At 47.9% G+C, this 25733-nt stretch overlaps 1 protein-coding gene across 4 annotated transcripts in view; it reads left to right on the top strand.

The window, feature by feature from the left end:
• Positions 1 to 25733, top strand: part of LOC309601856 (transcription factor 4) — a gene marked incomplete at its 5' end in the record, with an annotated part of 235706 nt that overhangs the window by 116006 nt on the left and 93967 nt on the right. The gene's annotated exons all lie outside the window — the stretch shown is intronic.

Raw genomic sequence — 25733 nt, 5'->3', positions numbered from 1 at the left:
AGTTGTACATCCTAGGGATAGGCTCCATCGTAAACGGCGACGGCTGCAGATGTGCGCTTCTCAGAAACGGGCTTTATTTGCACGTGCGGGTTTTAAAGCTCCTGCCTGAGCTTTTCTAGGCGGGGTGGTTATGGGAGACTAAGAGTACTTGGGCTGACCTAACACCGCCCCAGTCAGAGCTGCTGTCACCTCCGGGTTATTGTCCCCTGCGCCAGCGCCGCGCTGTTCGGCACGGCGGGTCCTTCCCGCCAGCACAACTTCAGAAATTACAGAAGTGGCAACACACCGCAGAGCTTGTGTCAGCCCCTAGCTTTGGATGGCTACTGCAATAAATTATAGTTTTCATAGAATCTGTATGATGTTGTGTGAAAACAAGGTTGTATTGAGGGATAAAAATGTCTGTGAAAATATGATTTGTTGTCCCTTTTTGTTTCTGAATTGTTTTTGGCTGGAAGTCAAGGCCAGCAGGCTAACAGCAAAGCCGTCTCAAGGGAAGCATGCGTGAGCTAGAAAAATAAGAGTAGTTTAATTAAATAATAAAATGCCAATGTAATACAAAGGTATAGCATGTGTGTGTGCCTCTCTGCACTTTGCATTTGCATACTTTTAAGTCTCCAGAGAAAGTCTGAGTCTAAAAATACTATCAATAGCCAAAAGTCTGTGCTTTGTTTCAAGACAATTGATTTTTTTAAAAGACACTTTCTTTTTCACTTCAGTAGCAATATTAATCGTGTGTTTAAATTCATTTTGTTCTTGAAGAGTGCTAGGCTTCCTTTCCTTTTTCTAAGTGCAGTAGCTTCGCACTTTGGAAAACTATTGAAAGAATTTAATAGCCTTCTTAATATTCAAAGCTTTATACTGTTCAAATCTGCCAGGGGAAAAAAAAAAAACCCACAACCGACAAAAAAACAGCCAAAATGCATATTGTTTCCCTATAGGAAAGGGAAATACTTGATCCCTTCTTTCCTTTCCTATGTCCATCTTCTTTGATAATGTGGGGAAACAGTCTGTTCTTATGTTGTTGGTGGGTTTTTTAAACATTCGGTGTAGAAAAATGAAAGCGTTTGAGCAATTAAACAGACATTTCTGTCCGCAGCGCGCACGTGTGTGCCATCGGCAGCGTCCGGAGGCCGGGGCCGCGCTCTCGGCCGGCCGTCGCGCCATGCCCCTTCCCTCCGCAGCCCCGTGTCTGCCGGGGCGCATCCCGGCCCCCGCAGCCGGACCCTCCGGCGCAGGGCAAGCACCCGGGGACTGCGGCGAGGCGGCGGGGCCCTGCCTGCGGGTCTGGTTTCGGAGGTGGAGGCAGGGTTGGGGCAGCCCGGGGGGAGCCGGCGGCAGCTTCCCTGCGCAGGTGGCGATGGGGCCCCTTCCGCTGGCCGGCGCGGAGCTGCTCTGCTTTGCCCCCTCCGCTGACGGGGCCGGCGGGAGCCCGGAGGGAGGCGAGGTTTGCTCTGCTGCCGGAGGGGCCCCCGCGCTTGCCAGTCGTCGTCCGCGTTGAGTTTTGGGGAAGTTCCCGTGCACGGTTTTGCGTGCTGAGCTTGGGGCGGGAGAGGCGAGGAGGGAAGGCTGCTTTGCTGTGCTTAAGGCACCGTTACACGTGTTTAATTCTATGGGGAACAAACGGAAAGGACACAGAGCTGCTCTCTGGTGAAGGTTTACAGGCCAAGGCTTGAAAGTGAACTTAGTGATGCTCTGAGCCTTCACGTACCTAGCTCTCTAGTGAGTCAGTAAGTGACTTACTGATTTCACCTGCAGCGACCAGCGCAGATCAGTGCAGAGAGCGCGTGTGTAACCCCACCCTCACCTGACCCCAAACAACTGCAGCAGCTCTTAATTAATATTAGGAGCCATTTACGATCCTTGTATGCTTTTGCTCTCTATTGTTAGGAGGTAGCAGGATGTGTTTCTGTCCCCAGGGCTGGCACAGCGTTGGGGACGTTGTCCCCAGCGTGTAGTAGCACCCGTCCGAGGGTGAGACCCGGCTCCTCTGCAGCTCCAGCCTCCTGGAGATCCCGCTCCGCTGCTCTCTCGGCTCTGCTGCCGTTTCACATCTCATCTGCAAACGTACCTTTTCTTTGCTGCATTTTGCTTTTAGTTTTTCTTTCAGTCTTACTGCGTTTGAACGATCTCATGATACTGCAAGTAAGTTAGAAATTGTTTCTGAGTTCAAAATGGCATTGCACCTAAATAAGTTATATGGTCTATATGTGCCTTGTGCATGGAGTCTTAACGCGACTCGTACCGCGGCCTCTTTGTGCACACCCGTGTCTGTGAATATCTGCAGGGCACAGATGTGTATTTTCTTTAATTTGGGAGTAAAAAGTTAATCTTGGAAACTAAGGGCAGTGGTGCAGCTCTAGGCTTGAGAAGACAGTTTGCTGTAGACGGATAATTTTTTCTTAAGCATCCTCAGCTTTATGCCCCGGCCACAGTGAGGCGGCGGTTTGCACAGGCTGTCGGTGGTAGAGGAGAGTGACCTGGTTCCAGATACCCCCAGTGTCAACCGATACGGAAATCGCTCGGTGTGACGTTACTGCAGCATCACCGCACCCGCGGTGCCGGGAGCGTGGAGGGGTTGGGGCAGCTCGGATCAATCCCACGGGAACGGCTGGCGGGAGCTGCGGGCCCCCACCCAGCCCTGCTCGCGCCGTGCCACCGCCTGGCTTGGCTTCTCTTGGCCAAGCGACGGATCAGCCAACAGCTGAAGCCCCTCGTGGGGAGCTGCCGGGTAATTGCCATGACGAGGACGGCGGCCTGCAGAAACAGGCAGCACGGTTTCTGCCTCATCTCTTCAGGCAGCACCGACCACCTGCGGTAGGAGTCCGCGCGCCGCTCCTGCTCGCCAGGCTTCGGGTCCCAAACGCAGGAGAGGACAAACCTGAAAGTGCCGACGAGCTCCAGCCTTTCGGCGAGCTCCTTCATATTGCGTGAAAAAGAGGATAAGCCCCGGCAGGCGGTGCAGCCCGGGGAGATGCTGAGCACCGCAGTGCCCCTGCCTGTCCTCTGTGCCGGGGAGTACGGTCTCAAGATACTGGAAAAAACCCTACAGTAAACAAGCCGATGGCTGGGGTTGTAGTACGAGAGCTAATGCATTTTTTTTCCTCAATGATAGCATTGAATAGTTTTTTTTTACACTTTGGTGGACCAATTCTGGAGTTTCCTCAGAATTCAGTTGGTACAGACGCGGTCAGCTCTCTGGATGGATCCCTGATTGCATCTACGTGGCGCTGCCCTGTGGTTGTGTAGGGTCAAGGAAGAACTGATGGAGAAAACCCTACCTACCCACCCTCCTTTTCTGTGGTTTCGTTCATGAAAATTTGAGGAATATTAGGAAGACATTACAATAGAAGTGCAAATAATTAAAATTCTGATCCACAAAATAGGGTCTTTCTTTCTACCATATGCATCCGCTTTCTGGAAGTATAATGGAAAAGTGGGTGAAGCAGATGACCGGCGCCCAGACAGGCAGGAGAAAAATATTTCTAAAATAAGAATCTCTCGAATTCCTGAAAGGTACAGAAGGAATAATGCTTAATGCCGAGGCTGGACCATCTGTTGTCTGTTCTCCAGGCTGCAGAACTATCAGGATCCACCAAATTATTAACAAGTACGAACCTTCAGGCTTAAAAGAAAATGAAAAGCTACGAGCCTATTGCAAGACTTCTAGGATGTGCTTTCGCACGTATTGAGAAAGATGAGCTTATCTAGAGGGAAGATATTGAAGACGACTTGGTGAATTCCAAGGAAATACCGGTGGTGAGATGGCGATCGCTGCGAATCCCCTGGAGCCGCGGGTTATCGGAGGGGCTGGAGCAGCGGCAGGAGCTGCCTGAGCTCCTTTTTCCTCCGCCCAGGAGGAGCGTGCAGATTTTGTTGATTTCTGAAAGGTAAATTGCTACCTCCAGATGTGATGCATTGCTCTCTGTAGATGAGTTCCTGGAACAATTAAGGAAAACTAAATACCTAACGATATTGAACTTGCTACCTATTAATCTTCTGGTAGGAAAAAACCCAACAACCTCTTTCCACACAAATAGCAGCAATGATCTGAGGTTTCATCCCGGCGCTGCGTTCACACCAATGAGAGAAGAGGTCAGATACACAGCAACCCATTTACTTCAAGATGATTTTTATTTCCGAGCCTAGGGCCCAATTGGGCTCTCACTGAAAACCATAGCAAATACAACACTGATTACAGTGGGAATGGAAGAAAGCTCATCTTGGGAACTATTTAATTCCATTAGAGAGAAGTCATCTAAGAAACATGTACCAAAGTTGTTGTCAAGACACTTTTGAAACACTGGCTTCATTGAAGTTAATGACAAAAATCTCATTTCATTCAGTGAAGTCAGGATTTTGCGTGTTGTCTTAATTCTGTGCTGCTTACCGTTTCCCCGAAGATCCATATTTTTTTTTTTTTTTTATATTGTGCCGGTTTGGCGGGGGGCAGGGGATTAGCAAGGCAGTAGTAGTAAAAAAAAGCATACCTACTTGCTTTCTCTTCACTTTATTCTGGTTTCCCTGTATCGGTCTGTATTATTGGTTGGGTACTCGGGTTGTAAGGGTCTGCGCGTGGTAATGACGAGCAACGCACCCGCTTCTGTCTTCAGAGAGCTTCGTGTGAATCGGCACCGCAAAGAGGCAGAAGGAGCGAGAAGAAACGATGTGGTAGGTAGAGCTGAGCGCCAGCCGGCGGCTGCGGAGCCGGGGCTGGCGCGAGGGTGCGCGTGCGGTGGGAGCGGGCAGCGCTCCGGGGGAACCGTGAGCTGGGGGCTCGGCTCGCGTAAATCACCCCGCTTCGGTTTCCCAACGGCAGCTGAAAACGAGGGGCTGTCTTAATTCGACAGTGTTTATAAAACACCGATACTCCTTAGCGCAAGAGGATCTGGATACACCAAGTACTATTATTAGACTAATGGCAACGTGTGCCGCTTACGGTAGCGTGGCTCCGCTAATCGGTTAATAGTCGATGAGACCGACTTTGAGTAATTCGGAGCTATTGCGCTTTTCTGAGCAATAGTTAATTCAAAAAAGCAATGAATAAGAACTGTAAAATGAGCTTGATGGTCAGAAAACATACACCGTAGATTTCCAAGGCAACGCACGAGATTGTATGTGGGAATAAATTAGACAGTCCTTTGAAAATTTGGATTATGCCTTTTTGGCAAATGCGTAGTAACAGATACTTAGCTTTTAAGGTGTTTTAACTTAAAGCAAAATCCCCAAATCCTAAGATGACTTGTTTTTACTACTAAGTCTTTTAGAAAGTGAGTCTAAATGTTGGTTTTGGATGTACTGTTTTACTTGGTGTTCAAGAAACACTCGTGGAGGCCAGTTGGAACCATCCCACTGTTAGAAGCTGCTTCTGGAATGAAGTGTTAAGGTAAAAGCTAGTGGAGTTGTACAAGCTCAGCCAGGGGTTTATTGACCTTTTTTTTTTTTTTTTTTTAATAAAACACAACTGCTACCAAAATATAATAAACTTTATCCAGATTGAGATCATATTTGCTAGCTGTCGGCTTGATTCAAGATACCACGGGAAGGAGAAGGGCCAACCACCGCAGTGACAGAGGCGTGATGTTTAACTTTGGGTTTATCGCAGCTTCAGTTCAAACAAGCAGCGTTAGAGGCTGCAACAAAATGGCTCCTTCGTGCATTTACAATGCCGTAGGCATCCGAGGGCAGTCCGCCCAAACCTGCAGCAGCTCTGTGGCTTTCCAGGGTTTCCCGAGGGACCGTATCGGTAGCAATTTATTCAAGGAATCCAGATCAGAAAGGAGCAGGCTCCGAGATCCCGAGGAGTCAGAGGGGTGCGACGGGCAGGACAGCGCTTCTGCAGAGAGCATCCCTGCACCGTAACACGGTGTATAGCATTTACCTCGCCTCTTCTCTGTCTTCCGTTCAGTACTTTTTCTCCGACTCCGCTCTTCCTCCTTTCTTGCCTGTGCTCCCTTCTCTCCCTCCAAAACCTCCACGTCACCCTGTCCCTCTGGAAGCAGCGGTGCGGGTTTCCAGGCTTACGATCAAGGGCACAGCGGGCTGCCGTGGCAAGCGAATATGCCAGTTCTGGCTGAGGTTTCCAGGAGCTCATTTAAAATAGTTCATGCAGAACCAACCGGAGTTCAACCTTCTTGTAGCTGCTAATGTTTTCCTGTATCCTCTCCCATCGGATCTGCCTCCAGATATCTGCTGGACATCACAGTCTCTACGCAGACACTACAGGCTCTTTCCTGACGTCCCTCCTCCTGCGTGGTCGTGGATCCTCTCGCCTTTGCCTCCCGTCTTTTCTTACTCCCCTGTCCCTCTGTGATGGGTGAGAGGAGCCTTTGGCACACGACGGGGCTCGTGGCCCCCTCTCCGTTCAGCTGGCACAGCCAAGGTGCTTCCTCAGGAGGTTTTCTTATTAGACGCTGTGGCGTTTTATCCTCCCTGCATCACAGCTCGCTCCGAGGGGGGAGCGTCCCCATCCCTGGGGGTATTTAAAAGCCGGGGAGATGTGGTGCTTAGGGACATGGTTTAGTGGTGGGCTTAGCAGTGCTGGGTTAACGGTTGGACTTGATGATCTTAAGGGTCTTTTCCAACCTGAACGATTCTGTGATTCTACGAGAAGTCGTCGGCTTTTGCTCCGTGCGCAGGTGGCCGCGTGGCCGACACGCTCCCCGCTTCCCTCCTGTCCCAGCCCTTTCCGCCCCCCACCTGCAGTAGCAGGCTGAACGCTTCCCATGGAGGAAGGCAAGGAAAGCCTTGGCTTTTAATTTTGGAATGTTTGTGGCTCAGTGAGCGTGGCGGAGGGAGGAGATGACATACCTTTGACAGAGATTTTGTATAGAAGTCACAGAAATATTGCTGGAAAACTTTAAAATGAGTGTAATGGAAAGGAAAGGAAAGACACGGGCGGCTTCTGCAGCAAGTGCGTATGGATTAACTCATCCCAGCTGCCCGTGCCCGCCTGTCCGTGTGTCCAGTAAGGCTGGAAATCGTGGCATAACGCTGCTGTTCTCGTGCCGAGGAGGGAATGGACAGAAAGAGCTATTGCCCGTTTTCTTTTTTCTTCCAGAAGTGCTGGGGCTTCCTTTTTCTGCTGTGAATTAGTGAATTTTTGCAACATCTCTAATCATACGAAGAGGAGTCCGGCAAAGACAGAGGGGAAAAAAAGCAGGAGGGATTATCTCTTTATCTGATACATACTTTTAAAAGGTCCTTCTTCAGTGCTTCATTCAGCGTGAGATTGAGACTAATGCATATTCTGAAATCAGGCTTCCGATTTAAGCCGCTAAAGAATAACTATTACAAAAATAACTCTGGTAGCATCGCGCAGGGGCTTCCCGCATCTCGGAGGCGTCGCCAGCGAACGCACGAGCGCTGCCCCGTGCGTTCGAATGCTCTTGGTTTTCTTGAATTCGAGCAACAACACGTTCTCCAGTATCTTGCAGAGCACTTTGGGGGTTGGTTTTCTTTTTTCCTTTTTTATGGCCTGCCCAGCTTTTCGTAGTAAACCACAAAAAAGATGGTGCGGTGACTGCAGAGAGGGAAGGTGTGAACCGAGGCGGCGTGCGTGTGTCCGCGCACGGAGCCGCTGCGCTCTGAACTGCTTCTAATTTGTACTTTGTTCGTGAACGTCAGGGCAAAGAATCTCTCCGTTTTATTGGTATTGTATACAATAAGTTATTAAATTTCATCTCTGTAATACACCTGCAGTAAAATAACAAAACGTTACTGCACTTAAGGAACATGTGTGTGTGTTGCAATGTTCCACCCCTCCCTTCCAAACAGCTGCTTACAGATTTCAAGATCCATTGTATATATTCCCTAGAGCCCACCTCTAATAATCGAGACACATCTGCCATTGCAGTATTATAGGCATATGTAGTTTTATTGAAAACTATACCTGTATATAAAAAAATTAAATAACTCCTACCTCAATTAAATTGGCAAGCTACCTTTGCTGAAGATCATATTGCAGACCTCTGGAGACACGGCGAGTTCATTTTATTCTTCTGTTACAAATTACTTAGTATTTTTTTGCTTAGTCAAATAACTAGGTTTCCTCACATTTTGATGGCAAGATTCCTTTACCTACAATAATTTCTCCTTCGCTCTCCCTCCATGTAAAAAACACACAAAAGCTGTACTAACGTGATAAAAGATACCTAATGTGCCAAGGAATTCAGGTTCTGACGGAGTCGATTGCTAATGCATTATTTGTGATTAGATGTGCAGCATCAGCGCCCGTAACAAAAGCTCCAGCACTTTGTTTATTTGCGTTTAAGTATTTGGACGCTCTGACTTCTTGACTGGGCAATATGTACTTACCAGCCCCAGCTGCCTCTGGACGCGATGTGCTCCATAGGAAACGCGGTACAAAATAGAACTACGCTGTATTTGTACGTAGAGCCTTTGGCTAAAGCAAATGCAAAGAGAAGGAGCTCCTTGCCCCTAGAGTCCAAAATTCCTCCTCGGCGGTTCCAGCCCTCCTACCCTCTTGTGTAGGTAGAGTCCTGCAGTAGTCCTGCTCTACCAGCAGTCCTGTAGGTAGAGTCCTGGGGTAAGGAGATGGAGTAGGTGACCTTCGAATAATTCAGTCTGGCTTTCCCTGACTTCGTCGGTACACGGTCCTGCCCCAAGGACAAACGATCAATGTGAATGGATAAAATCCTGGCTACTGGGGGGTCGGTGGCAGACGTCCCGTTGAGTTCAGCGGGGCTGGGAAGCAGAATTTTCCCTGGTGACTTCTGTGGTAATTTATAGTTGGAGAAGATTCACCTCTGTCGTCGTTACTGCTCAAGCATCTCGCTTTGGGAGGTGCAATCATTGCTCCTGCTCCAGAAATTAGTTCTAGCGCCCATAAACTATCCTCCTGTGATCGTGGGCACATTGTAGACCAATGTTTTTGGTGTTACAGCACTAAAATAATGACATAAGAGATAAAATTTCCATGTTAATCAAATGTATTAAAGGAACTGACTTAAGTTCAGATGTCTGAATGGCTCATTTAGCAGAATTCCTCATGCATCCAGAAAGACACGGTTTCATTGTCCATATCATAATTGAAGAAATGCTAAAACCCAACACTGCAATTTAGTGGTAAAAGGAGTGCTTTTCTCTTAGCCCTTTGGATCAAATGTTAAGCTGAGGGCTATTTTGTTGGAAGTGAGCATTCCAAGGGCACCTTTCTGGAGCTTAAAACCTGGCAACAGAATAACGCTGCGATTTGTAATGTGCAATAATAGGTTTATGTTGTGGTTGAGTGCTAATAGGAGCTTGCTTTGCCTTCGCAGTCGCTGCACTCTGACTTTCTGGGCTACCGTGAATGCGATAAAAAGGGGAATGATGCTTGCCTGCAGTTGTACCGCGGCAGGTCGTGGGCTCGCTGTGCTGTACGTTACCAGTTCAGGTCTGGTCAGCGTTTGATGGAAGACCTCCAGCAAAAAGGCAGGCTGCGCTTTCACTAATTCTGGCAATTTTCGGGACTCAGAATTGACTGTTGAGTGCCGCGGCGTACAAGGGTGATAGCTGGGGATGCTCTCCTTGGCATATGAGGTATGGTTTGGCAGGTTTTGCTAATACAAATGCATAAACCCTAAAAAGCAAAACACTGAGCCAGTGGAAAAATAGCTGAAGCCATTTTCATTGCATACTTGGTGCAAGCAGTGGCATTTATCAACCATTCATTGCTTTCTCCAAAGACGACAGTCTCCTGTGTAGCCGTGGGTTCACGTCTCGGTGGGGAACTGCCTGTTCCTTTCCCTGGCGCCATTAATAAGCCATGTTCTTTCTGAATCGCTCCCGTACCGAGCCGTCCAGGCCCCTTCGATAATCCAGCTCAGCTCAGCCGCAAGGTCCTGACAGTTCAAGCAAGTTCTGAAGAAAAATATCACTTTTTGGACTATCAGAAATCCTTCCCAGTGTGACGATTGTGAGGACAAGTCTCACTAAAGACACCATAGCTTCAGAGCTTTACTCACAGAATCGTCGAGGTTGGCAGCTGTGGAGGTCACCTCGTCCAGCCCCTGATCTAGCAGGAGCAGCTAAAGCAGGCTGCCCAGGACCACGTCCAGACCGGTTTTGAATACCTCCAAGGATGGAGACTCCGCAACCTCTCCGGGCAGCCTCTTCCAGTGTTTGAAGTGTTTGCTCGTGTTTACATGGAATTTCTGTTTTCCAGGCTGTGCCCGTTGCCTCAGTTAGCAAGTGGTTTGGGTCACTGCCTTCCAGCGGGTTCCGTAAAGCTCCAGCTTTCGCTGGCAATGTTATCCAAACACAGAGAGAGAAGGAGGACGCACACGTACACAACACGCAAGCACAGCACATGCTCGTGTTTAGATATTGCAAAGGATTGCGATAGACATAGGATAGCTGTAGGAAAGGGATTTCTGGGGGCAGCTTCAGCACGCTAGTATCGCCCTAATTTCTGACACCTCTTGGACAAAATAGTCTTCTTGTCTTGTGGGCGCTGTTGTCTTTTGACAGCCGTCTTCTGTTCCTGCCCTCTGGTTCTCCCACCCTTTCAGCGGTGGAGTTACCCTTTCACGGGAGGCGTCTGCCTTCCACAGCTTCTCGCCCGCTCGGACTCCTCTCGGAGTTGGCTGTTGGTGCCGGGGTGCTTTTCCGTGTGTTTCGGAACAGAGCTTGTCTCAGTCCTGTCCGGGCCACGACTGGGGTCTCGGCATCGCCCGGTGCACACAGAAGTAAAGAGGTTATATTAAATATTGTTTTCTTCTGGTGACCACCGTGTTTCTGAAGGCGACGGTCTCCCACAGTTGCCACAAACCGGCATGGCCGCTCCTGTAGCGTTTGCTGTCGGCTGTCGCATTGCTCATTTCCAACAGACCATTTCCAATAGCCTTTTTACTGCCCAGAAGTTACTCGGTTCTCCCACCACCCCCTTCTGACATGTGGTTACCTGCTGCTTTGCAGGGGAATGAATAGCATCTTTAATCACACTTAATTACCATGCGACTGCAGACAGGAACTTCACATACAGAACAGCTCAAGATGGAGAAACAAGATCCTTTGCAAGCGCAGATAGAACGCTAATTATTAAAATAATCGCTATTTTCTAAACACACGCTACACATAACAGTTAGTCAGGACCTATACTTTCTAAGGCAGCTATTAATTCGTTTCTACAAGTCATAAAATTTCTCTCGTTTTGCAAACTTCTTCACGGTGTTTCCAGTTGCAATTTAGGCAATCTGTAAGTTGGAGTTTCAAAATCCAGTGCCTCTCTCACGTACACTTTGCCTGGGCCAATAATGATATTTTAGGTCATTCAAATACAGAAGTAAAGAGTTCAGTGCATGGATGCACTGAGGCAATCAGTGTTGTAAGAAACAAGTGCCCTACGTTTCGGCAGCAGATCGTTCTTGCTGCATTGCCTGTGGAATTTCTTCACCTGCTTTACTGCATCCTCCCTGGGAAGGGCCAGATAAACACAAGCCCACGATCTGTGTATTTTTAAGAGCTTTCACATTCCAGTAAACTCTCGCCACCTGATTTTCACAGAAAGCTCTTTAACTTTCTTCTTGTTAATAGCTGGAGAAAAAAAAGAAACGTGTTTGCATCCCACTTGAAAGACGGCGTTTGAGTATTGCAGCCTTAGCCATCGGCCCAGCCTGGCATCGGCACTGACCTTCGGGATGTTTTTTCGTTGGAAGAAGACGCTCTAGCCATGCTTCTATTGCGTGATTTATTCCTTTGCTTCTTGGCTTAAAAAAGGAGCAATTACTTTTGATAAGTAGAGATTTCAGGGAACGTACGAGGATATGAATCCTACCAGCTATTTATGTATGGAATAATTAAAAACAATGACTAAGTTCTGCTATCAGCCTGCCTAAAAAAAGAAAACCCTCTGATACCTCAAACACACAAGCAACATCAAATGCCTGTGAAGTTGTCATGGCGCATTCCCTGCTTCTTTTCTAATTCTTTGTCTTCGCCCATCTGAAGACGCTTTTCCAGCTTGTTTTAATTCAGCAACAAAATGCTTCTGTAGGGCAACAAAGTGCAGGGCGTTCAGGTGCATCAGGGTTTGGGTCCCCGAGTCCTGCCTACGTTGCCTGGGGCCCTTCGGTGCCTTCCCGATTACCTGCCGGGCTCCCCCGAGCGTTGCGGGGCTCTTCCCGGAGGCACGGGAACGATCCGAGCCCGGGACCCCGGTTCCCTGGGAGAGGTCCCGCGGGGTGGAGGCGGCTGGCGGCGGCCCGCGGCTCTGGCCGGGGGTGGCAGGGGCACGCAGCGCTCCCTTGTGCGGCGAGCGGCTCTCAGGGCCGGGTTCGCTGAATCATCCCCCCCAGTCCTCCGCTCGGGAGCAGAAACCCACATTTTCGGTGCAGCGCTGCCTAAGTTAGGACTCCACATCTGTAGACTGGGGGCCATCGACCAACGACTTGGCGATGCCTTGTGGTGTGTCTTTCTCGCTTCCCCTTTCCTGTTTTGCTTGATGTTCGTTGTTCCCCTTTCGTAGCTTTTTTTCCCCATAACCGACTTGTGTTTTGCTGCAGTCTGCGGCTGGCGTTACGATGGCTCTGGTTAGAGGGCGAGGGCTGTGTGGTAGGGGTTGGACGTGGCCCTCGCAGGTGGAGGAGCAGGGCTTGAGCCCTTCCATGCCTCTCAGATGTGCGTTAATTCGATTGCAGCCTGTGCCTCCCCCGTGCAGCCACCCTGCTCTGCCTCGTGCTCCCAGCCTTATTCCGCTCGGGAGCAGCCTTTTTAAAGCGTTTCCCCCCCGCTCTGGCTTTGAAAAGTGCCGAACACATTGTTGGTGCTTAACAAATAATAAATAATAATAACACAGGAGCCAGGTATTTCTTTATGCCTTTGCAGCAGATGAGGTGCGTGTCTGCCAGGCATTCGAGTCTTGCTGCAGTATGTTTAGCAACAATGGAGAAGTTAATATTTTTATTTCGTTTTGAAGTTAATGACAGAATATAGCCATCTGTCTGCGTGTTTATAGGTCTGTCTTTTTTTTTTTTTAAATCTATTTTCTTTCTTTGAAAATGGATCCTGGTTGACTGTCAGGAGGAAACGTTTTTTTTTAAATAGCAAAGATATAGGCTATACTACAGTTAGAGTTATGGATGTTTCCCACATCCTTGTCTTTCAAAAGTGTCTGGGGAAAAATGCATATAAAGCCTAATAAAAACCAACTGTATCGCTGAAATATAACTCACTTGGGTATTTCTCTGTCTCTTTTTTTACGTACGCTATAATATACAGCGTTACCTTTACACTGGATAACAAGGTGCTGTGACAAATCCAATTTTCGGAGAGAGTTACATTTTTATTATTACATGTAATGCAAAAAATGGCAATTAACTGCCCAGCATATTATAGCCATCTACAGAGAAAATTAGCAAGAAGCTGCCCATTGCTTTACGGCATCTTACTGTCGTGCCTTCCCCGTGCCGCGGAAGGAGTGACGGGCCGCTGCAGCTTCCCGACCTAGGCTTTAATCTCTCCGTTGTGAACAAGAAGATACGAAATAGGTTGTTTCCAGGGTTCGAAAATCCTGCTTGCCGCCTTGGTCCTGAGAAGTTAAGATTTTAAGAACCTCAGGCGAAGGGTTTCGTGAGGCCATCTTGCGTCGTCAAGAAGAGTCGCCCATGCCTTACTCTCTGCCTACGTCTGGTTGGGAACAGAGCTCCTCTGCCTTCTTCTAACGCCCCTTCGGCGACCGTTGTCCAAAACACTACTCAGTAGTTGCATCCTCGCTATTTTCTTTTTAATATGTATTTCCAGTTTAAATCAATCATTTTTAGAAGTTTTATCCCACGATGACCAGTCTTGGACAGGCTTTGCAAAATGAGTGATTCCTAGCCCAGCGCTGGAAGACTTGTGAGAAACTACAGTTGCAGTTAGTGCAAGCCACCACTCTGCTCTTCTGGCAGCCTCGGCAGAGCTCGGGAGCAGCTTCGTCCTTCTTCGTCCCCGGGCGTGAGATACTGGAGTCACATGCGGAAATTTCTCCTGCTTGTCGTATTTTATGGGCACGTGGCACATCCTGATATCGTGACGATAGATTTGATGTGATCGTACACGTGTAGAGCAGCACAGACAGGTTTGGAATTGCAAATGTACAATAGGAAGACACCTTTTGCTGCATATTTTTAAGTAACCCAGCAAGGACGGACGAGGCCTCTTGCTCTCGTGCTCTCGCTGCTGCGTCTGGACAGGAGGACAGCGATGCTGTGCCAGTATCCTTCAGTTTTCTGGTTACTAGAATCTTACTCTAAAGTTACCTGGTTTTACAAATTTTGCCATGTAACTTCTGGCTCTTTGCTTTTCTTTTCTGCTTCATCCTTTTACTAGTTCAATTGCTGTAAGATATGTTGTACGTATTTCCATAGGGCGTTAAGTAAAATCCCGAACAAAGCAGGATCTCTGAAACTTCGCTCTCCTCTGCGCTTCTGTTCCGCCTGGTATTTGTTTTCTGTGGAGTAATTCAGCATAGTGGCTTTGATTTATTTTTTAAAAAAATATTTCTTTCAGATAAACCAATTACACATTTTGTGACGACTTTTGTCCCTAGTATTAGTCTGAAGTGGTGGTACCATCCCTGCGGAGCTCTGCTCCGCATCAGCTCTTCTCTGCCTCGTTTGACTCTGAAAGCGTCGCTATACCTTGCGTTAGCACCGTGAGCACAAGCTGGAGTAAAGGGCTGTGTAAAGGAGACGTAAGAGAAGACCCAGAGGGAGGCCTGTCCCCGTGCTGCCTTATTTAAAGCAGCACCAACCCGCGCGGGCGCTTGCTTCGGCTGGATGGCCCGTGCTGGTTTCCCTGAAACCGGCAGCGTCGCCGACGGGAGCAGCGCTTCCCTGCAGCCTAGGCAAGGTGCGACCTCGCCTCCGCAACGGCAGGGATCCTCCTCCCCTTTGCCGTGCAAGAAACGGGAGGGAACGCAGCAGGGGCAGCGAGCGGGGTGGCAGGGGCTCTGCCCTTCCCCAGCGCCCGCCCGACCACCTCCAGTAGGCGAGACTAACTGGAGTAAGCGCCCGCGCGGCCTCGTGGACCGAATCAAGCGCCGTATCTTTTGAATTAAACGAGCGTGCCTCTATTGACAGACCCGTTCCTCCTCCCTGAATTTGGGCAGGTTGCTAGATAGATCTGCTTTAATTTGTGTAATAGAGATGATATGAACAGATGAAAATTGTATTGTAAGGGCGAAGCGTTGCTGGCTGGTTTTCTTCATGGGTGAGAATACTTGGGTTACTGCATTTGCAATGCATCTCTACCTGTAGCAAATCCCAGGCGTACTCCCGGTGAGGGCAGGAAGGCGCTGCGGGAATGCCGGCACTCCGCACCGCGGGGTGTTGGATGGGCGCTGCGTACTAAGGAGACAATCCCGAAGCGAGACGTGGACCAGGAAGGTGACGGCGTTGAGCACGGGCAGTGCCTGGCACGGGCAAGGAAGCCACCCGGTGATCTTAACGCGCCAGGCAGCGAACCTTCATCCCTGCTGGGGGTGCACCGCGGCCGGCCGGAGGGGCAGCCGGCTCCCGGCCCGCGCTGCAGCACCAGGGATGCCGCCGCAGCACTTTGCGCTTCAGCTTTCGAGGGAACACAGGCGGTCTTCGTTTGTACTTGACCGTGTTGGTTTTTCCCCGTGGCGGTGCTGACCGAACGGGGAGGCGGTTTGCGGCACAGCGGGCCTCCGCTCCGACTCCCTGAAATACCAGCTCGTTACATTTTTACCTGTGTCAGCATAAAAAGGTGCTTTTTTTTCCGTTCCAATTTCTCATAGCCGCTGAATTTGCCAATTTTGTTGTTGTTGTAGGGTGACTCTAATTTTTTGTCCTGTCTTAAGCACAAGGTGACCTGAACTTCGGCAGCCTTTACTTGAAATGAATATGCCTTTGCACTTTATTCAGCCTCAGCTACATGCTGTGTTAGAATATATCAGTTTCCCTTGAAGAGCATGTGCTTTAGCTGTGTGGGAAAAGATGGCAAGTAGCAGAGGGAAATTTAAAATAAAGAAAGAAATTCCCTATTTTAAATACCATGAGCGTCATTAGTTGGTTTTAGGCATATTTGCATAGTATGGTTCTGTAAAAAATAAATGTGCCTTTATAATACTGAAAACATAAGGCTCCTGTACCATGAAACACGAGTTTGATACTCAAACTGCTCAAGTTTCAATCTTTAATAGTCCTTTCCCAAGAAAATGATGGCAACGTACACCAGTGTCGTGTCTTTGCATCATTCCTATCTGTTCGTTTACTTAGGTCCTAGGAAGCTCGTTGCTGATCTTTGGGAAGGAACCTGTTTTTTTCAGTTGCTGTCTCATTTGAGTGGGAATATGTCCGTCCGTCCGTCCTTCAGCTGGGGAGCTGGAAGGGCTGCGGACGGCGGGTCGGGGCGGGCCGGGCCGGGCTGCGCTGGGCGCCTGCCTTGGGCTCGCCGCGTGCCGCTGCCTCGGGCGCGGGAGCGTGATTTATTTCCAGTCCTTGCCTACCGTTAGCTTCAAGTCCCACTTCTTCCCTCCGCTTCCTTTGCAACGAGTGCCCGAGGTTTCGCTTCTCTGCTCCTCACCCCAGCGCAGGCGCGCGCTCTCTCGCAGGAACCCGGGAGCTTTAACTAATGAAGCATCCTTGCCGAACCTGCGTGACGCGGCTCCGCGTTAGCCATCGGCCTCGTGCGGTGCTAGATCATTTGAGGACACGCAAATGGCTTTTACGCTGCCAGAATGATTTTTTTTTTTTCCCCCCGACAAAATCTTGCTTCCCCATCAAAAAGGGGGAGGCCGTTGTTTATCTTTCAGGCTGATGAATAGTAAGAAGTTAAAAAAAAAACCCCATCCTCTGAGGCACTTCAAGTATTTAGCATGGGTTTTGTTATTTTTTTGGACAGGAAGTTTCTTTGGTCTCTCAGATGTTTTTACGGTAACTTTTCTTTGGTTTAAAAATATTACTAACATAATGTCAGAAAAATGCCGTTTCCCATGCATTTGAACTTCGGTAAGCCTTTCCTGTGTTCTCATATTCAAAGGGAAAACAAGAATTATATCATTAGAAATGGGAATTCAGCCACCAAACACCTTTTTAAGACTGAGGCATGTCAGGATATTTTACCCTGTCTGAGACAACTTGAGCCAGGATTTCTGTTGTAAGCTGTTTGTAGTCGAATGCTTACACAGGGAAGAGCGATGATAATTGACTTGTTAGGTTACCAGGTCTTTTTTTAGGGTTTGTAATAATTTGCCAGAGAGGAACGTTTTGAAGCAAGTAGTGGTAGGACATCCTCACTGAATCATGTTGAAGTGCTTACTTGAACTGAAAAAAAGCAGAGCCCGGCGAAGCAGCTCTTGCCAGCAAGTCTTCAGTATTTTTCTCAGGGAAAAATAGTGCAAAAATGTCATTCTCTGCGCAGCGTTCGTCTCTGCATGTCATTAATCCTCACTGTCTCCTATCCATCTCCCCCCCCATAAGTGACCGCAGTGCTGATACCTACCAGATGGTATAGGATTGGAGATGTTTGAAAAAGTGGGCACTTATAGATGTTCTGAACTTCAGCGTTGCATGGAAATACAGATATTTGTGTACTGGGAGGTACTGTGAAAAACAGGGATACCAGGACGTGTGTTTCATAATTTAGTGAGCAGTTCCAATATATATATATACACGCTGACAAATACCGGCTTTATCTGATTATTATTCAACCCTACGTAAGTTGTTATGGTGCCCCGTTTTTACCAGGCATTAATATTCTGTCACTGTGCACTTTTTCGTACCTGAAGCATCTTAGCATATGTATTTAGCTTGCATTTTTGAGTGGAGTAGGTATGGAGGGATTTTTCTTGATAAATGTGGAAGATGCTGTGGATCAGCTGGACTCTGATGATGTGGCAAGCCTGCTTTCTAGCAGCGCTCTGCCGCTCCGTAAAAATACTGCAGACAGTGCTTCGCTATATTCGGCAATCCCCGAAAATCCAGCTGCTGTCCGAGGGCCAAACGCTTCCCTCATTAGCACCCAGGAGGCCCCCGCCGACTTCAGAGGATTTATCCTGGGCTAAACCGAGGGCTGTTTAATTCTGTACCAAATCTTCTGTCCTGGAAAACGACTCTACCAGTGTGCTTCAGAGAATATGCACATTAAGCCAAACTGGCTGTATGGTTTTGTACAAACCGAATAACTCCAGTTGCTCTAAGCTTGCTTCATTTTCTTGATTGCAAAGTCTTTTAAACGTTATGGCAGGGTATCACGGCATGCAAAGACACGGGAGCGCCGTCAAGGTCCAAGGCACTGGATTTTCACGATGTTCGATTGACTGCAGATCATGCTGGGGTGAATTTTCCCAGTAACGGGCTTTTACGTGGTTCACCTCCTCAGCTGCGTGCGGTTCCTTCCCGACAGAGCGCTGTAACAAAGCGGGGGGCCCCCGGCAATCTCGGATTATTTCCCCTCGCAGAGGGGTCTGTGGGTGCCGAAGTCGGTGTTTAATGCAGACGGCCCGGGTGCCTGGAGCCGTCCCCGGAGCGGGGTGCAGCGGCTGGAGCGCGGCCGCAGCCGGCAGCCCCGGCGCGGGGGTAATCCTCGCTGGGAGCCGCGCGGAGCAGCTTCAAATGCTGGAGCTGGTACCGCGCTGCGCCTCGGCCATCTCCAATATCAGGACTAAACCCAGCTCTTTTCCTGGGCGCAGTTAGCAGCACGGGAGAACTTTCTAACGGTAAAACACCAGGCTTTGACCAAAGTCCCTTCCATCGCTCGGTCTCGTCTTCCCCAGCCGCCCTCACCAAACGCCAACCCTTCTGGGCAGTAAGAACCCAGCGGCTTTGTTGGTTTTTACGGGTTTTTTGAGGGTGAACGCGATGGAGTGTTCCCCACACCATCCCCCTTCCCCACTCGCCACGAGGACTTTCCCCTTTTTGTGTTTGTTCCTCAGCGGGACATATTTATATGAGTATTACCTGTATTTAAGCATGTGTTTTTAAACACTATAATCATCTGGCTGGGTTTCAGCCTGTAAATGAAAACTATATTCTGAAAGATTAATAACCAAGCAGAGAGAATGTCCTTATCGCTGCCTGCGAGGCAGCGCGAAGGAGCCGATGGTGCTTTGCTGGGGAGGGAGCGGAGAGGCGGCCGCGGGGCGGGCGGCTGGGGCCGGCGCAGCCCTCGGGTTACTGGCGCCCGGAAACGTCTGGCAGTTGTACGGGACACCCGGTTTCCTATAGGCGCCTGTGTGTGTGCATCCCTGTATGTACATTACGTTGCACTACGTGACATTCTAAGCATATATTACGCCGTGTTTTGCTGATCTTCGCAGCAGTGAAAGCGCTAGGATTTTCATTTGAGCTGTAGTAAAGGAAGCGTTGCAACTCCAAGGATTCAAGTACAGCAGAAAATCATAAATTGAGCAAAGACGGGATTTTACAAAACTGCTTAGTGGAGGAGAAGGTTCCTTCTTCCCTTTGAAATTTGTGTGCCTTGTGCTTGTTCAGTTGAGGCCCTTTTTATCCATTTTCCCCATACACTAGGAAATGAAATATTCATTTCGTACTACAGCTTTAGAAAAACAGCAAAGACGGTGCAATTGATGGTGAAATCGCTCACTGTAAATGTGAAAGATGGGGATCGTTAATGCAAACAAGTAACTAACCTTTAGTGATAATCAAGCAGCAGTATAATAATCTGAGTCATCATGCCTAATGGTGAATGAAGGGATGGGAAGAAGCAAGCAAACACCAGGAGGAAATGTGGGAAAAATGAGGTAAGAAGTTAGAAATGATTTTTTTTTTTTTTCTCCTGCTCACCTGAAATAGCTGAGGAAAATGAGCACGGGAACAAATTTGAGATCCTTGCTGGCCAGAGGTGGTCGAACCTCAGCCACGTTTAAGAGCACTCCGCGTCCGTGAAATGCTGCTGAAACCAGTAAATGAACTTTGCGGGTTGCTGTTGTGGCGCCGATGTTATATCCAATGCGCAGAAAGCACAACTGGGAAAAATGACTCCAGAAAGGTTTAAACTTAAAGAGCAATTGTAAATTATGCAGAGGAAGAGAGAGTGAAAAAACCTAAAAAAACCTAGAGAACTAATACTGATGACATTAATGCACAAGGGTTGGTTGAACATGAAAAATTATTTGATAATACCTGCAAGCATTTTTTAATGGAAAAGGTCAAAGTCAAAAGAAAACTGCTGAACACGGCGCACAGCTATCTGAAGGCGCTGCCCTAGAAGGCAGAAGAAATGAAACAAAAGGTTAGTTGCCATCAGATAGAGAAAATAAAATAAACATATTAAAATTTGTCTCACTTCATACACGTGAGTGTTCTTGGAAAAAAAAAACCAAATCTCTGTGAAAAATTAAATCTCTGCGGCAGAAGTTCCTTTGTTCTCGAAAAGTCAAATTTTTTCTGCAAATACTTTTAAGAATTACGGTTGGTTAAGTAAAAAAGGAAAACAGTACCTCAGCTTGAAAACACACTCGGCAAAACCCAGGGAAATTGTTGCTCTGTGTTTGCCGTCAATGGGTTGCAATTTACACTTGGCATTAGAGAGAAATACTGGACGTAAATGACACACAGAAGATTTTACAGAGAGCTGCCAAATTTCCAAAAGCCAAAGAAAGGAGTATTTGTAGGAATTGGACAGATTATGAACAGATGCCCTGATAGTCACATGATAAGTGGAAATTTAGTTTCATAATTTGATTAAAAACAGAGGATTGAAATCACAGAAGGAAATAACCAAGAAATGATTCAGATGTGTATGCGGCATGACTTAGTTAACTTGACTTAAGTGAAAATTCATAAACTGAGGATAGAGCACGTAAGAGCAGCTGAAATCTGGATGATGAGATCTAATCCTGTATCCTGTGATTTTACTAAAGGAGAGGAAACCAGGACAGTTGCGGTTAGAAATTTCTTGTATTAAAAAAAAAATCTGAAAAAAATTACCTCCTATTCATCCGTTTCAGCATAAACTAGATGCGATTTCAACAAATTCCAGTGGCTTTGTTTGCAAATTTGCAACGGAATGGATGTTGAGAAGTCAAATGGAGGTGGTTTAAGAGCGGTCGGAGGAGCGCAGGTATTTGGCAGGAGGACCTCAGTCGCTGCCGAGCGCGGAGGAGCCTCCTTGCCGCGACCCCGCGTTTCGGGTCCGGCGTCACGCATCGCTGCCCTGGGTACGCGCGCAGCACGCGTTAAGTTTTTCGTGTCGAGGAAGTTTGCGGTACACCTTCATTCCTGCTCTTTTTTTTGGGGAAAAAAAACATAATAAAATGGCACGGCAGCCTCCCGACGGCTGGGTACCCCGGCGGAGCGGGAGCTCGGTGCCGGCCGGGCTCCCCGGGGAGGCGCGGGGGCCGCGGGACCACGGCCTCCCTGCCCTACTTTGCCGGCCCACGGAGACGTCGGTGCCGCAGCAGAGGGAACAACGCAGAGACGCGGTGTTCGCAGGGAGAGCCGGGAAGGCCTACACGCGGATAAAGCAAGCAAACAAGCTTTGATCTTTCAAAGTGTAAAGAATTTTAATTTAAGAAACGGTGCAACATTGTGAAAAATAGCAGGACTCTGGGTTTTTTTTAGATGAAGCACATGAATTCTCATCATACACGTGAAATTTATTGCAAAAAATGGGCTTGCCTTTAAAATGATATCTTTTGGGCAAGCTAGCTGATAAAGTTGTGTAAAATATGCCCGCGTGCCCGTGTTCTCTGGGCGTGCAGAGGCCGAGCAGGGCTGGCCGAGAGCCCCGCGGCGCTTTCGGGAGGGGTGCCCCGGCACCCGCGGGCACCGCCAGCTGCCCCGGCCGGAGGAGGACCCCTCGGTGCTGGTTTGCCGGCTACACCTGCAGATGCCGAGGACCCCGGCGCTCTCAGCCTTCATCCCCGCTCCTCACCCTCTCCACCGAGGGGGAGAAACCTCCTTACCGCAACGGGGTGGGAGAAAGCAGGGGCGCGGCGGCGTGCGATGCGGCGGTTTGCTTCCGATGGCGCCCGCGCGACGCTTCTCCCAGGCTCTCGGCGAGGGGAGCGTGCGTCCCGCCGTCGCTATGCATCCCGCAGGTTGGGAGCGGCGTGCAGGGCCGCAGCTGTGCGCGCAGGGGTACTCAAACGTGAGCGCGACCCACAAACATTTGGCAATCGTTCAGAAAAGGAGCTTAATCTGTTTTCATCTAAGCCCGTTTTTCTCTTGCCTGCAACATCCCCGTGATGCGGCGTTTGATACTGGATCACGGCGTAGCGTGAAGATGTCAAAAAAAAAAAAAAAAATATCCAGGTTGTCAGCAAAAAAAAAAAGGCCTTTTCTGAGGTATTTTTCCCTGATCGGTGTTTTCAGAGGCTTTCGGATTACAGGCTTCAAGGCCGTTTTCCTTTAATCTGAATTAACGTTCTATTAGTAAAATGCAGCACTCTGTCAGGCTCTAATCTCACCTGTTTCTGTCACAAAGGGAAAAATAAAGCATCTTTTTGCAAATGTGTTTCCTGCCTATTAGGTCTGAAACAAATATTTACGTGAAATTCGCATGATTTTCATTTGAAAAGCAAAACTTCAGGTTTGCGATGGAAACAACATTTGTTTTTTCCAGGAGGGGTAATATCCTATCCATATGGATAGTACTTTGCCGTAGTACGGGCACGTTTTCTCCCTCCCCAGCTTTAATTCTTTGTCTAGTTATTCAGATTTCGGAGGCAGGATTCGCTAGTCGGCGACTTATTTTACAGATTGCTAGGAAGACGACAGGATTGCGCGTAACAAGGAGAAAGGCAAAAGCATCGCAGCCGATACAAAATACAGCTGCGTGCCTCAATGTGAAAATGGATTTTGCTCCGTTGCTTTTTTTTTTCCCTTCTGTGATTGTTTTTAGCTCAAACTCTCACATTCAACTGGCAAATTCAATATAGTTGATATTCAGTGGCTTTGTTTATTATGAAACGAATAACCTGCAAGCGGCCTAGGTCTGTGAGTACGGTAGGTGCTCTAAGGCAGGAATGCGCCTGCAGGATTTACACGGATGAGCTCCGAGCTGTGCGACGCCCCGCGTCCTGCTCGCGCCCGAAGGTAGCCCGCTTCCCCCGTACGCACCCTATATATGCCCATCCAACCCCTACAGACCGCAGGGCAGTTTGACAAATGTCACACTTGGCTTTTAAGCTCATCGTTTCTTAGGGGTAAATATTAACTTTGATGCCTAATAATTCATTGCCTTTCTAAGATCCGGTTTGGAGCGAAGGGGAGCTCCAAAGGCTGCGTAATCGATGGCGTTGTGGTTTGTAAACGTTTTATCTCTCTCTTTGTTGCAGGCCATTAGCAGTGTGACATGTAGGCTGAACAGTAATAAATGCCCATTGTTCCCTTCACCAGCATCTCCCAGTAACTACGTCTATATTTGTATCGTCCTTTCCCTCCCCGGAGTGCCCGGTGGGGTCCCCTGAACGCACAAGCCCACCTCTTGGGTTTTATTTTTTTACCTTGTAAGAACGTCTCTGTCCCATAGGAGACAAAGGAGGGGGCTTTGCTCTGGTTTGGGTTAATTCTTTGTGGGTTTTTTTCTTTAAGAGAGTGAAGAAACGAGTCCGTGACAGTTGGGCTGAAAATTTTTGCGCTGCGTTTTTCAAAACAAAATCAATTTTTGTTGTAGAAAACGCCGTCGGTAAGATAGCACTTGGATTGACTTTTGTCGGCGGCGAGACGCGCAGCGGTCGCTGGGCGCGCCGGGCTGCCGAGGGACCCCCGCTGCCGGGTGGGAGCCCCCGCAGGGCCAGCGGGCCCGCGGGCTGCGAGCCCGCCCGCCGGGCTGCTTTCCCGGGGGGAGAACCTCGGGTCCGGGACGGCGAACGTAAGCCCCGCGCCAGCGGCTACCTGTTAGGTCAAGAGGAACGAACGGGCGTTGCAAAGTGCAACTAGTGGCAGGGCGACGGCTTCCCCCGCCGGCTAAACAAAAGGCGTGCAGCCTTTCAGCCTGGGACGTGTGTTTGCTTCTAATATAATAATACACGTTTGGGATTTATTTATTTTTTTTTTCTATAGAAACCTCTGCATCTTTTTATAGAGAAAAATGTTTGGATGAAAAAACAAAAACAACATAGGGTATGTGTATGGTTTATGCTCCTAAAGTGAATCTTGTTTAATCTAAAATAGTTTGCAAACGCTGTCTTATATACGCTTTTTTTTTTTTTTTTAAAGTCAAATGAAATCTAGTAGGCTGGGTATAGGAATTTATACAGCTGATGGCTCTAAGTCTTTCAGACTACCCGACATATGGATAAAGCATGCACAGATTTAGCAGGTCTGTCTTTATGTTAAAACGTATACGTGCTAAAAATATATGACTGAAGAGAATTTCTGTGGTTAGCGCCGTTTCATTCTGAAATGCTCCGAGACATTCAATAAAATTCCCTTTCTTTCCCGAGGAGATTCACGGTGAATCGATAACCCTTTTTTCCCGAGCGTTTTGTGCATCTATTTCCCTGCCATTATGCAATAGACTTGCAACCATTTTTGCCGGTGCAGGTGTTGTTTATTAAAAGGAGCGTAGTCATTGCAGGTGTATATTAGGCATTAGCTGAACGTAAAGATATTAGCCCAAAGTGCCTTCTGACTGGCGGTTTTGTATCGTTCGGGCTCGGAGAGGTCTGTCAAGGCAGATGCTAGGCTGCAGACCAGGAAAGGGTTTCAGCCCCAACCGGTCGGAGCCCATTTGTCCGTCCCTCCTCGGCGCTTCTCCTGTCGCCTCTCTGGGAGAAAAAAGAGGAATATAGTTTTCTAGAATCAAAAGTTATCTTTAAATGTTTTTGGAGGTATAGTCAAGGAGTAAGGATGTTTTAATTTCTGATTTTCCAGCTCATGGGTCATATTTGACCAACTGCTTTCAGCAGAAGACATGCCACTTTGTTGAGCTATTTAGGAATCAAAAAGACTGTCTTAATTTAAAACAAGGAGCCTTTGTTTTAGTTGGTGACTGCCTTGTGAAATTTTTCAGTTCTCAGCGGGTTAACCAGGGAACAGGGGCAGAGTCATAATTGGCCTATTTAGAGTATTTTGCATGTGAATAGTGTGTTAGTGAAGCATTACTAAGTCTGTTGTGAGTGACATGGTGATTAGAATTTAGATTAGGGAAAACACATTCTGTACTTTATCAAGTACAGTAATTAGTTCAGTCAGTAAAAGTTGATTACAAGTAACGATAAAGTTAGATTTTTGGTACTTAATTTTAAAATTTCTTTATTAAATGGTAAATTTGTTCTTAATATAAATGGTGGTATCTACACCTGTTTTATTGCGTATCAGAATAATTAAAAGAACAATGTGTTCAATGCAGAGTGTAATCAGGGGATTTATATATTATGGGTAAGTTTCAACGTAGTTTATAGCAAATAGAACATTACTCAGGAAATTGTTCTTCTGTCGTCGTCTCTTAAAGATTTAACATTTTTCTTATAGCCTGGGTCAGATACTGTTTTCTGCTCTCGTCTGGAAACCGTAGTCCTCTCGTAGCTGAGAAAATGTTGCGGTCACCAGGATGCGTCTTGTTAGTTAATGGTACAGGCATAAAATGGATATATTGAAAGTCCGCTGCTGCCGCTACCGCTGCCGCTATACAATAGCGTTAATTGTTTTGGGGTTTCTGAGGTGCTTTTTTCCTTCTGATAGCGTTGCAAAAAATATTAATAACGTCTGATTTTATTTTCACGTTTTAATCGCATATGACGTACAGCCTGCTGTGCGGATTTTTAGTGTGCAAAATCTGATATCTTTAATTCGCGGATGTGAGTTTTGCCTTGCACG

Source organism: Platalea leucorodia (genome assembly GCF_965183815.1).
Source record: "Platalea leucorodia genome assembly, chromosome: W".
NCBI classification, from domain to species: Eukaryota; Metazoa; Chordata; class Aves; order Pelecaniformes; family Threskiornithidae; genus Platalea; species Platalea leucorodia.
This window is presented reverse-complemented; position numbering and strand designations above follow the sequence as displayed.